This window comes from Vanellus vanellus, assembly GCF_965231255.1.
Source record: "Vanellus vanellus genome assembly, chromosome: 3".
NCBI lineage: Eukaryota > Metazoa > Chordata > Aves > Charadriiformes > Charadriidae > Vanellus > Vanellus vanellus.
In genome coordinates this window covers 78,497,211-78,508,092 of record NC_138907.1, presented here as the reverse complement: position 1 = coordinate 78,508,092, position 10,882 = coordinate 78,497,211, and the positions used below count along the sequence as shown (strand labels likewise).

At 45.4% G+C, this 10,882-nt stretch overlaps 1 long non-coding RNA gene across 2 annotated transcripts; it reads right to left on the bottom strand.

Annotated features, from left to right (window-relative positions):
* Positions 1-1,540: 1,540 nt before the first annotated feature.
* LOC309669804 lies at positions 1,541-4,084 on the bottom strand. Of its 2 annotated transcripts, none has more exons than XR_014268944.1 (4): positions 4,065-4,084; positions 3,845-3,938; positions 2,724-2,826; positions 1,541-1,852 (listed from the first exon to the last, which is right to left on the bottom strand). It is a non-coding gene; the product is annotated as an uncharacterized lncRNA (long non-coding RNA). The 2 variants fall into 2 exon arrangements; XR_014268945.1 differs by having other exon boundaries at positions 3,810-3,938; positions 4,065-4,076.
* Between the last annotated feature and the right edge of the window lie 6,798 nt (positions 4,085-10,882).

Genomic DNA, 10,882 nt, shown 5'->3' with positions numbered 1-10,882 from the left:
GGCAAAAATATATTGGGACACTTGTCCTTAGGATAACAGAAGGAGACATCTGGACAGCCCATGACCCCCACAAAGCTTGCAACTAACTGGGGATCTGAAAACATGTCCACTTGCTCTGTAGTCAGTCATTTGCCTGATAATTAATTAGAAACATAGAATCATAGCCTAGGTTGGAAGGGACCTTTAAGATCATCGAGTCCAATCATCAACCTAACACTGCCAAAACGACCACTAAACCACATCCTTCAGCACCACGTCTACCCAGCTTTTAAATACCTCCAGGGATGGCGACTCCACCACTTCCCTGGGCAGCCTGTTCCAATGCTTGAAAACCCTTTTTGTGAAGAAATTTTTCCTAATAGCCAATCTAAACCTCCCCTACCGTAACTTGTGGCCCTTTCCTCTTGTCCTATCGCTTGTTACTTGTGAGAAGACCCTGACCCCCACCTTGCTACAACCTCCTTTCAGGTAGTTGCAGAGAGCCGTAAGATCTACCCTTGAAATTAAATGGACTGCGTGACCCAGGACGGCGCCTCAGCCTTTCCCCCCCACTCTTTTTTTTTTTTTTTTTTTAATACTTTCCAAATTTTAAACCGGCTTTGGAAAACTTATGAAAAGAAAAACCAAAAACCTGCGCTACACGAGCCCAGTGGAGCCGTGGCGCAGGAGCAGCGGCGGCCTGCAAGGCAGCCCAGGCCCACAAGATGGCAGGACGGCACCGCGGCCCGGCGGAGCCGCTTCTGCGAAGGTCCTTGGAAAAGGACGTGGGTAAAATATGCCCGCTCTCACCTCGCCGTCAGACTAGGAACAAAGTGAAATAAATACACCGTACCGCTCTCCAAATACCCGCGGTTCTGGCGTGAAATATAAAAAAACAAAACAAAACAAAACAAACGGTGCCCCCGCAGCTCCCTTGGGCAGGCCAGGTGGCAGGCCGGAGGCAGGAGCCACACGTGTGGTCGCACGGGGCACCTCGTGGACAGCCTGTGTCCCCTGTCAGGCAGGGCCATGGTGAAAATGGAGTCGACGTGGGGCTGGGGGGAAGGCCGTTGTGTGGGGCAGGGTGGGCAGCAGAGCCTCGTGCAGAACTGGGATGACTTTGACCCTCACCAGGACACAGAAGATTTATGTTTTTAATCCACTACCAGTCAATTATTACTTGGTTTGGGGGGAGCGAGGGCTTCCTTGGAAGTGGGGCTGCCTTGTGTTCAGGTAAATGTGGTATTTCATGTCGCTTGATCCTATCCCAGCCTTCCCCACCCCTCCACCGGACTGATTCTGCCTTGCGACAGCTCCAGCAAAATCCTCCCAGCCACGCCACCATGCAGGACCCCTTCCTGTGGGGAACGAGGCACAGCTGATCCTGAGCAAAGCAACAGCCAGGGACCCCCGAAAGCATTTGGGAAGCCCAGGGTTTCTGTCACCATGCAACTTCCCCAGCAGGCATATCCCTGCCTGGATCTCTGTCTCCAGCCTACTTCTTTTAGCACGTGTTGGCACCACCTCGGCTTGGTGCCAGGAGGCCTTCTCTACCCTGGTGTGCAGGTCTTTGGTGAGTCATTGCTGCCCCTGCATATGCGAACTTTTTGGCAAGTGGAGCTGGTGAGTAGTGCCACCTGTGCCTGGGATTTTATTTACTTCTCGGCTGCTCATTGTGCATGCAAGTAGCCGTATGAGAAAGGGAGAATTACACAACTTCAGGTGCAGCTGTGAATTACCCAACATCACGGGCAGCTGCGATGACAAGTTGCTCTCCATATCTCAGTGAAGAAATCTCCTTAGCGCCATGTGTCTATGTGTCTTCTCCTTCATCTGCTGGGATCCTGACGTTGCTCTCAAAAAATCACAACACCTGGAACAGGAACAGATTTGGGGTTGATGCAGCTTCATTCCCACCCCACCCCCCGATAGTACAAGCCAGTGGGAGGAGCCTGGCTTTTGAATAACCCTGAAACCCTGGTGCTGAGAGATCTGGAGCACGCATAGGATTTGGCTTATGGTGGACTCCTCAAAGGAAAGCCCATGACTATGCCTCTATAAAAAGAGATGGCCCTTGCTTTGGCTTGCTGCGGTAAGAGCTTCAGGAAGCTCCCCAGTCCTGTTCTGCCACCCCTTCATCACCACAGTCTGTCTACTCCTCCTCCTCCTCCCATGTGGTTCAGCTTGCAGCAATCCTCTCCAGTGCCACTACCCTGAGGAGAATGTGAAGGCTGTATCCTCTCCAAAACATGGGCAAAGAAGCCAGGAAGATACGAAAGATGGGTCAACCTCTAGTTAACATTTCATGTTTAGGGCTTTTTTTTTATTATTTTTTTGGGTTTTTTTAAATGTGTACAGCTCTTGACTGCATGGACTTCCCTCGCATGACTTCCCCTTCCAGGCTCATATTGTTTGCTGGCTGGTGCAAGCAGCAACTTGTGCAGTCAGGTTCTGTTCTCTTGAGGCACCCGACTCTCCCCATATAGAGTAAAAGCACCACACATGGCATTCAATGAGCCCGGCATTTGAATGCTCAGTGTTGTGGCATATTTAAGTATGTTTTAGGCTTTATTTATTAATCCTCAAGCTCTAAAAAAATGCTAAATTCAAGTGAAAAATATAGATGAACTTGTTATGCATTGGTCCCTCTGTGGCTTGTCTAGAGGCAGAAATGATGTTGAGACTTTTTCAGGTCAAACTATTGTACAAACATATTGAAGGGAGGCATATAAGAAGAGACTTACTGGAAAACATCACACCTATAGAGAACCTGCTGGAACAGAAGCCTGGTGATATGTAGAAAAACTGCCCCGGTGTTTCAAGAAACAAAACAGATGATCAGTCCGACTAGAGTGAAAAAGAAACAAGGAAAAAAAAAAAAAAGCTCAAATCAAGTATGCCAGGGCATAACCCTCTCTGCAGATAAGGGTCCAGTCCATAAAAGAACCTGCAATCAATGGATGCTGAAGTCTACTGAAGGAGCAAGCAGGCCATTAATGTAACAAGTCAATGAACTTTGATGGAGCTGACTTTTCTGGAAAATTAGCTGGATTGCCAAGGTAACCAAATCACAAAAGGACACAGGATACAATCAACACACGGAAGGGTACAGACGTTTGCCAAGAAGTTCTATGGGCATGACAAAATTAAATGAAACTGGATGTCCTAGAAAACAATTTTCACTTTCATCATGTCTCTTGGCTGGATTCCACAGCATCGCAGAAACGTTTCTACAAGAATTGATTACTTGTCACATTTTGGGCCCTGAAGAGCTTCCCACATTGCTCAGAATAAGTAGATCTTTTTGAGTACAGGCTTAGAGGTGAGATCTAAGCCAGCTGGGCAAAGCTACCATCCTTCAATTACACATTACTATGTGTATGATCGAATCCTGCAATCAACAAGCTGAAAGGAAAAGAGAGTTAGAAGGACAAGCCAGTTATTTTACCCACATTTAGCAGCAGGATGTACATATAAAAGCATATAAACTGGGGGGGCAACAGTAAACTAATCTGAGCCAGAAAGCAAAGGCAGATCTTTTCCTGACACTGAGAATAATCTTCATCTGGTTAGTGACTAAGCAAATGGATCCAAGCTACAGAGTGAGGTCAAAAACAACATCTCCCCAGAGTTTTGAAGAAGTTTAGACTCATGGGTTCAGTTCAGCCTAAAACAAGGTTCGTTAGGTTCCAAAACTGAATGTTCCCTAGACGCTGGGAATAGTCTGGATCAACTCCTGATGAGGTCTGTTTTCAGCTGTAGTCTTTGCAAATAACATCAGCCATTGCAGAACTTCACCTGGTACCCCAGCTAAGCCATTTCCATCTCACCAGCCACAGTCTTTTTCTTCTCACACCCTCCGTACCTTCCTGGGCTGGAGCTTTTTGCTTATGTGGATACTCCTGCTTTCCAGAGGCATGTGGGCCATGGAAAACTGCTTGGAAGAATGCTTGCATTTCCTCAAAAAAAAAAAACCAAAAACATTTCATATTGTTAAGAAGTTGTGGGTTTTTTCCCCCCACATAAAAATAAGCTCATGGGTCTCACTTACTATTTGGAGATCCCAGTTCAAACCCTTGCTCTACCTGTAACTTCCCATGTTCCAGAGAGTCCATGCACCAGGTTAACGGCTTGTGGGTATTGATGACAACCACATGACAACTGGATGACAATTCCACCCCTTCATTTGTCTTGTTTCAGCTCTGACTTTGTACAAAATTACCCTCTGAAGCAGGAAGAAGCCAGAAGACCTGACTTAAGGCTTGAGAGAATAAAATTCTTGCATCATCCTGAGCAGACAGGGAGGAAGTAGAAAAGCTCTGGGACCCTGCAAAAGGCAACAGGGAATGAGAAATTCTTGATTTCCACCACCAACTGGTTTTCCAGGAGAGACGTCTTGTTTTTAAAATGAGATTAGAGCACCTTTCTAGATACAGATTGCATGCATTTTGCAAAGATACTTCAGTGCATTCCTGTCAATAGCTACAGCATCTACAAATTTATACTTCTGGATGAAAGACACTTTATCAAAAAGTTCCTGACAAGCTCTTATCTACACAGCACATCACTGACATACCCATCCTGTGCGAAATCTGTGCAAGAAAGACAGGGTTCATTTTGTTAATTTATGAGGAACAAAGGATGCCAGACTGAGTAAGAAACAGCCTCCAAGTTCTACCACACCAGAGATTATCAACACAGCACAGTGCACTGAGCCTGGTGGCAAAGGCAGTACAAGGAAATGGATACTAGGGAAACTAGGAAACAGGCGAGTCCGAAGCTCGAGAAGGTGAAATAACAAGAAAAAAGGAAAATACTTATCTGAGCCACTGAGCATCGCAAATTTTTACTCACGCTTTCCTAAGATGAAATACACTGACACCAATCCGTACAGGGGGCTTGTGGACTGGAGGAAGATTGGTCTTGTGGTGGGTGTTGAGAATACATTAGTAAAGCCCCAAGCAGGCAAAAGATACAGTCCTTGCAGAAACAGAAGGCACATTAAGTGTACCAGTGACGGGGCTGTCATTTTGACTCTTCCCTTCCCCTTTCTGCTAAGTGCTGTTTTTCTCAGCCTCTCAGAGGTTAAGGACAGATGGGAACCATTAGATCTTTGCAGCTCCTTTGGGAACTGTTAGTCAGACCTCTTGCATATCACAGCCCTTCAAACCTCACCTGCTTACCTTGCTTGAGACTTCACTACAGTGTCACTCATGCTTTTAACTGCGGTTAGAACACATCCATCAGAACACATGCCCATCGTGACTTGGACACATCTGGAAAATACGCCAACTGCCCTGACAGCTTGTTACAGTGATTAATCACCTTCATTCCAATAAATTTGTGCCCAGTTTTTCATATGAATTTATCTGGTTTCAGCTTGCTGCTACACATTCCCATAATTTACTAGATTAAAGAGCCTTTCAGTACCTGATATTTTTCTCCCAAGGAAGTTCCTTCGCCATCATAATCAATTCCCTGCTCAGTCTTTTTTGATAAGGTAGAGAGAGTGAGTGCTTCATGTCTCTCATTGCAAAGCATTTTCTTCAGGCTCTGAATCATTTCGTGCGGCTCTAATGTTCCACCACCCGTGTTTCAATGTCAATTTACACCATGCAAGCCATCCCAGTGCTGGTCTCACGAATACAGTATGTGCTCATATCCAGTTGCTTGTCCCTTAGGACTCTTAAAAAAAAAAAAAAAGAAATCTATTTGGAATCTTAGGCGGATGCAAGCTAGCTTCCTTCTGGCTGGCATGTGGAGCAACTGAAAACCAGCTATCCGTCAACTTCACTGGTGCTGCCACCTCAGCAGGTAAAGAGAAAGCATGACAAGGCTGTCTCCCTGCTTGTTCACTGTGACATGATTCAACACTAGAAAGCAAGGCTGCTCCTACACAGGGTACCGCTCTGAGCACAGACTGCCCCAGGCACGCCTAGACCACATCCGTAGGGATAAACTAGCCAGCTGGCACAGAGCAGCCATGTCCAGGCTGTTAAACCCTCCAATGCATCAAAGTTGACTGGCTACAGCCAGACTTTTTTACATCCATGCCTGGGAATTGTTTGGGAAAGTGCTAGCAGCCCGGGCCAACACTGTGCCAGGGACCATTTTGCAGCTTTGCCGTGGTCCCGGCCGAGCTCCGGTGCCTGGGAATGCTCCCCCCTGCCATCCCCTTTACTGACAGAGTATAATATCATCTTAACACAGAACTCACTCCAGGGAGGGTGAAGGATGAAGCAACTCCCTCGCTTTCTCCTTCCAAACTCTCTTTCCTGACAGGTCAGCAGGGCTTCAGATCAGAGCAGCAGCAACAGGCTGGGCTATCCTTTTCCTACCCAGTGGTGGTCTAATGTCTCGCACTGACACTGGAGAGGCAAGGTTTCCATAAAGGAATATGGAATAATAGTGGTTCGAAACGTCTTTAACAATTTCCATCACAGCAGAGCCCCTGGCAGGCACATCAGGCTTCTCAGCGCAGCCTCATGAGTCCCAGCAAGAGAAAGGACACAGGAAGAAAAGGCAAGAAATAAGGAAGAAAAGGCAGTAAAGACACTTTTGCATACGCTCAGAGAGGAGGGCTTGTGTCTGAGGTCTTGCATCACCACGCAGCTGGGATCAAACCCAGGCTGGCAACCTCTCATGGGCTGATGCTTTAGCCCTGGGGGGTCCCTGAGCTGCCCGTCCTGAATTAAACACCCACCCAGCACTGGCACCCCAAAGCCTTCACGCAACAGGCCTGTCCTGCTGTCACTTGTCAAGAGTCAAAACAGCCATACCCCAGGTATCCAACACCAACAAAGTTGGTGGCACTTCACACCTGTTATAGGTAGATGAGGCATCCAGGCTGAGCCTGAATACCACTTTTTCTACTATTCCAGGGTTCTCGGATCAGCAGGTTGAGGGAAAAGTGATTTGGGGAAAAGATACACCCCATCTCAACAGAAGGGAACAAAAATACTTGATGGCTAATATTTTATTAGATTTTGAATAAACAATAAGAATTTCTCCTTTTCCACACATTTTCCCCCTTTCTTATATTCTGTCAGTGGCAGAAAATGCTGAATCACAAACCTGGATCTTAAAAATAGAAAAAAGACCAACCTTATTTCATATGCAGAAGAAACATATCTTACATCATTTCATGCTTCCTGCTCTGCTCTCTGGTGCCACATTCCTCATTTTCAGCCTGTTTTAAAGGTCAGCTTCACAGAGCAAATCCTGACCTCAGACATGGGAAATACGCTGCCTCATCACTCCAGGATCTTTCCTCACATGATTAGTCCCAACATTCTTGCCAGTAGAACAGTCCCCATCACCACTGCTGCAGCAAAAAAAAAAAAAAAAAAAAAAGATATTTTTCTTCTTTCCATTCCCCAAGTTAATATTCACCACCATCACAGCCTCATTTCATAGGCTGGGGGCTACTTCAATGGTGTAATGCTATTGCCATCTATGGGCAAGTAATAGTCTTACCAGTCATACTTACAAGTTACAGAATACATACCTAAACTGACAACTACTCTCGGGAAAGTTTTAAAGGAATCCAAAGAGGATTTTATTTAAGATTTTTCAACGTCTAAGATATAGGATCTGGATAAAAGTTATTCACAGATTGCAATTACTTCTCATGATATTCGTCTTAATCCTAAGTATGCATTCATTTACCTGGATTCATTTTGCCTGAAGAATTTTATTTTGATGCTATAATTTAAGCAGGTGGGAGAGGTCACATTAAGGTGACAATCCAGAAAAAGCACACAAACTCTATATATTTTAAACAAGAGATCTGAATTTATTTGAAATTACTACTATTGATTATTACTACTATCCATTTAAAGAATAATGGAGGGCACAACAGTGATGAACAAGCTTCAGTGCTACAGGAAAGCTGAAGATTAATTTACTTGCTTAATAACTCTTCTAAAAATGTAAGATTTCAAGCTTAATAAAAGAACCAGTCAATTAATCTACTGGTTATAAATGACAAATATATACTGACAAAATAGTCTGATTGAAGTATAAAAGTTACTGCAAACTCTTTTTAGCCTGCTTATGCCTCTAAGAAAGAATCTGTGTCTTTTTCAGTAACCTAGTGGACTGTGTTCATACAAAAATTTTTATCAGTAGCTGTAAGAAATACAAAGCAAAACTGAAGCTCCAACTCACTGGGAGACCCTACAGATGACATTTAAAAGAAAGCACAACACCACAGCAAGATGAAAAATGGGTTTTCTGTTAAAGTGTAACTAGCCAGAGGGTTATACTGCTCTCAGGTTCATGATAAAGGCATAAAGATTGCCTCCCATGACTGCAGAGCTCATTGTCAGGTGGCACGGACCATGCATGGTTAACTTGTCGGCCTTGGCCTCTTCTTGGTCCCTGCTGAACCAGTAAAAGGAATATGTCCAGGCCCTGAGAGCAAAGATTGCCCCACGGCTTGTCACTCAGTGGGGGGGGGGGGAAAAAGGTGGCTAAGGCATCAGATCCATATCATCCCCTTGCCAGAGGAAGGGCACTGTAAGACTGAACCTTGTAGAAGTCATACAAAAAGAACTGAAGCACAAAGTCTTCTTCTAACAAAGTCAGAATAAAAATGTTTGGATGGCATTTCTGGAAGAAAGAGCCAGAGGTGTCTGTGAATAAGCACAAGAAAAAGCACTTCCAGTGACCATAGAACTATAAACAAAAGCACTTTTGTGCACTCATGGGTTACTTGCTCTTATTTTCTCTTACAGTCACATGCTTATGTGGGCCTGTACTGTTTGAAAACATGATTCATTAAGATGCCTTAAATTGCAACCAAGTATTGTACTATTAATACTGACTTTGTTTTAACTTTCCTGTTACTTAGTATAATTTGTTTCATAACTGTATCTCTTACATGAACAAATCCCCACTGAATCCTTGAAAAGTTTTTGTTGACATGTACACTGTATTTTTAAAGTGTTTCAGATTTATGGGCTTCTCTCCATCCCCACCTCCCGTCATTGTTTCATTGGTTCAGGGACATCCCCTTCTTTTCAGCAGATTGAAACATCCAGTAATCTGAAACAGATTTGGTGACCCTATAGCATTAAATCATGCGTTGTGGTGCTTTATTCCTGCTCCAAAAGACTTTATGCATTAGCGAGTACATAAAATTGCACCAGAGACTGAATACATATTGAAAAGTAATAAATGATTCCATATGGTCTTAATTTTTCAAAGCAGTGCACCACTGTTTTAAAGCAATAGTGTTTAATTTTCCAATTAGGAAGATTTTTGAATAACCCTTCTAACCCACAGATATGGGAATACCCTCACTTCAGATACTCTCCCCAGCTGAGAAATTGGGGTGCACCAACAATTTTCACAGTCAAATGGTGTCCTTGGTTAGCTAGCTAGCAAGGGTACAATTAGCCAAGGCAGTTAATTTCTTCCTTTTATTCAAAAAAGCTTGTGTCATCATTACTGCGAAGACACAGGTCACAAAGCCTCTGTGAGCAAACTGAATAGCATACGTTCCTCTTTAAGCTTCACGTACTTGAACATCTGTCAGACTTCAGCTACAGTTCCTCCCCGGTTTTCCCTGTTTACTTCTGAGGAAAAAATCCATTTGGGTAAAACAAGGCTTATAATACCTCTACCTAAATATGTTTTAAGCTAAACATGCCTATTATGAAGAGTAGCCACTGTATTTAGAAACAGCAGGCTCTTCAGCAGATCAGTTCTCAGATTGTATTCAATCACCTGTGCTCACTTAGATGGTACCCCCAAAAAATACTTAAAAAAAATAAGAAAAGCCTCACTCTCACTGTCATTGGCTCTCCACAGGTAACTCAGCAGCGAACAACTTCAGCGGTTTAACACAGCTGTTTGCTAGACTGGAAGAAATGATTTTGCAAGGCAAGCGAGGGTGCGTACGAATGGAAGAATTCAACTTTTCAGATTCCAGGAGGAGTCTGCAGGGCAGTTAGCTATAATTGCATGCCCTGAGCACGTTTAAGTGACATGATTCACATGAGCCGCAAGGAATGTAAGGCCTTTAATATCAGAAGCAGGACCTGGGCAGAACTGAGGCATTAAAGTTCAGAACTGCCCTCCCAAAAGCCCCTGCTCAACCGATGCCTAATCCTGGAGGCTCTGGAGTCCTATTTTTAGGCTGTCAGCATCCTAAGATACAGGACATTCTGCTTTTGGCACACCCAGAACCACCCCACGTTGGGCAGCTCTGTGCCTCTCATCTCCCTGGGCCCAGCACTGGAATTTGGAGTTCAGACACGTCTCTGTGCAAGACGAGACCCACAGCCCCAGCTGCGCCGCCTGCTCAGAGCACATCCAGCACATACCTGCGGGCTCCAGCTTCTCACAGCATGCTGCTCTGAAAGCTCTTCCAAGACAGGGCAGCAGGCAGGAGGTGCCCGTCGCTATCCCATCGCTCGCTGCACCGTGTCTCAGGCACTCAGGAAACGTGACCCCCTTCCCATTCCTCCGACTTGATGCAGCTCCTGAGTCAGCAGCCACCCAGTTCCTCCCCGGCGGTGGGGGGGAAAGAGAGAACCAGCTGCAAATGCTTATCATCAACTTCCCCACCATGTGCTGAGCTGCTGCCTGCTTTTGCCTAACACTTCACCAGCCCCTTTGAACCCTTTCTCAACTCCCCAGGGGGGGCTTCCTCCCCAACACCCCCCCCCCACCCCCCCACGTGTGCCTTGCAGTGCCCCCTACGCCAGGAGACCCAAGGTCAACTTCTCACCACTTCTGCCCCATGGGGTTCAGATGCCTCCCTCTGACCTTCCTAAAGAGTATCTTCCCCACCACTGGGAGGGAGGTAGGCCAGCCTAAGACACGCTCCATTTTCAACCAGCCTGTTGAACCCGTACTGCTGCCTGGGGGAGAGGGTGGGGATTCAGGATTCATG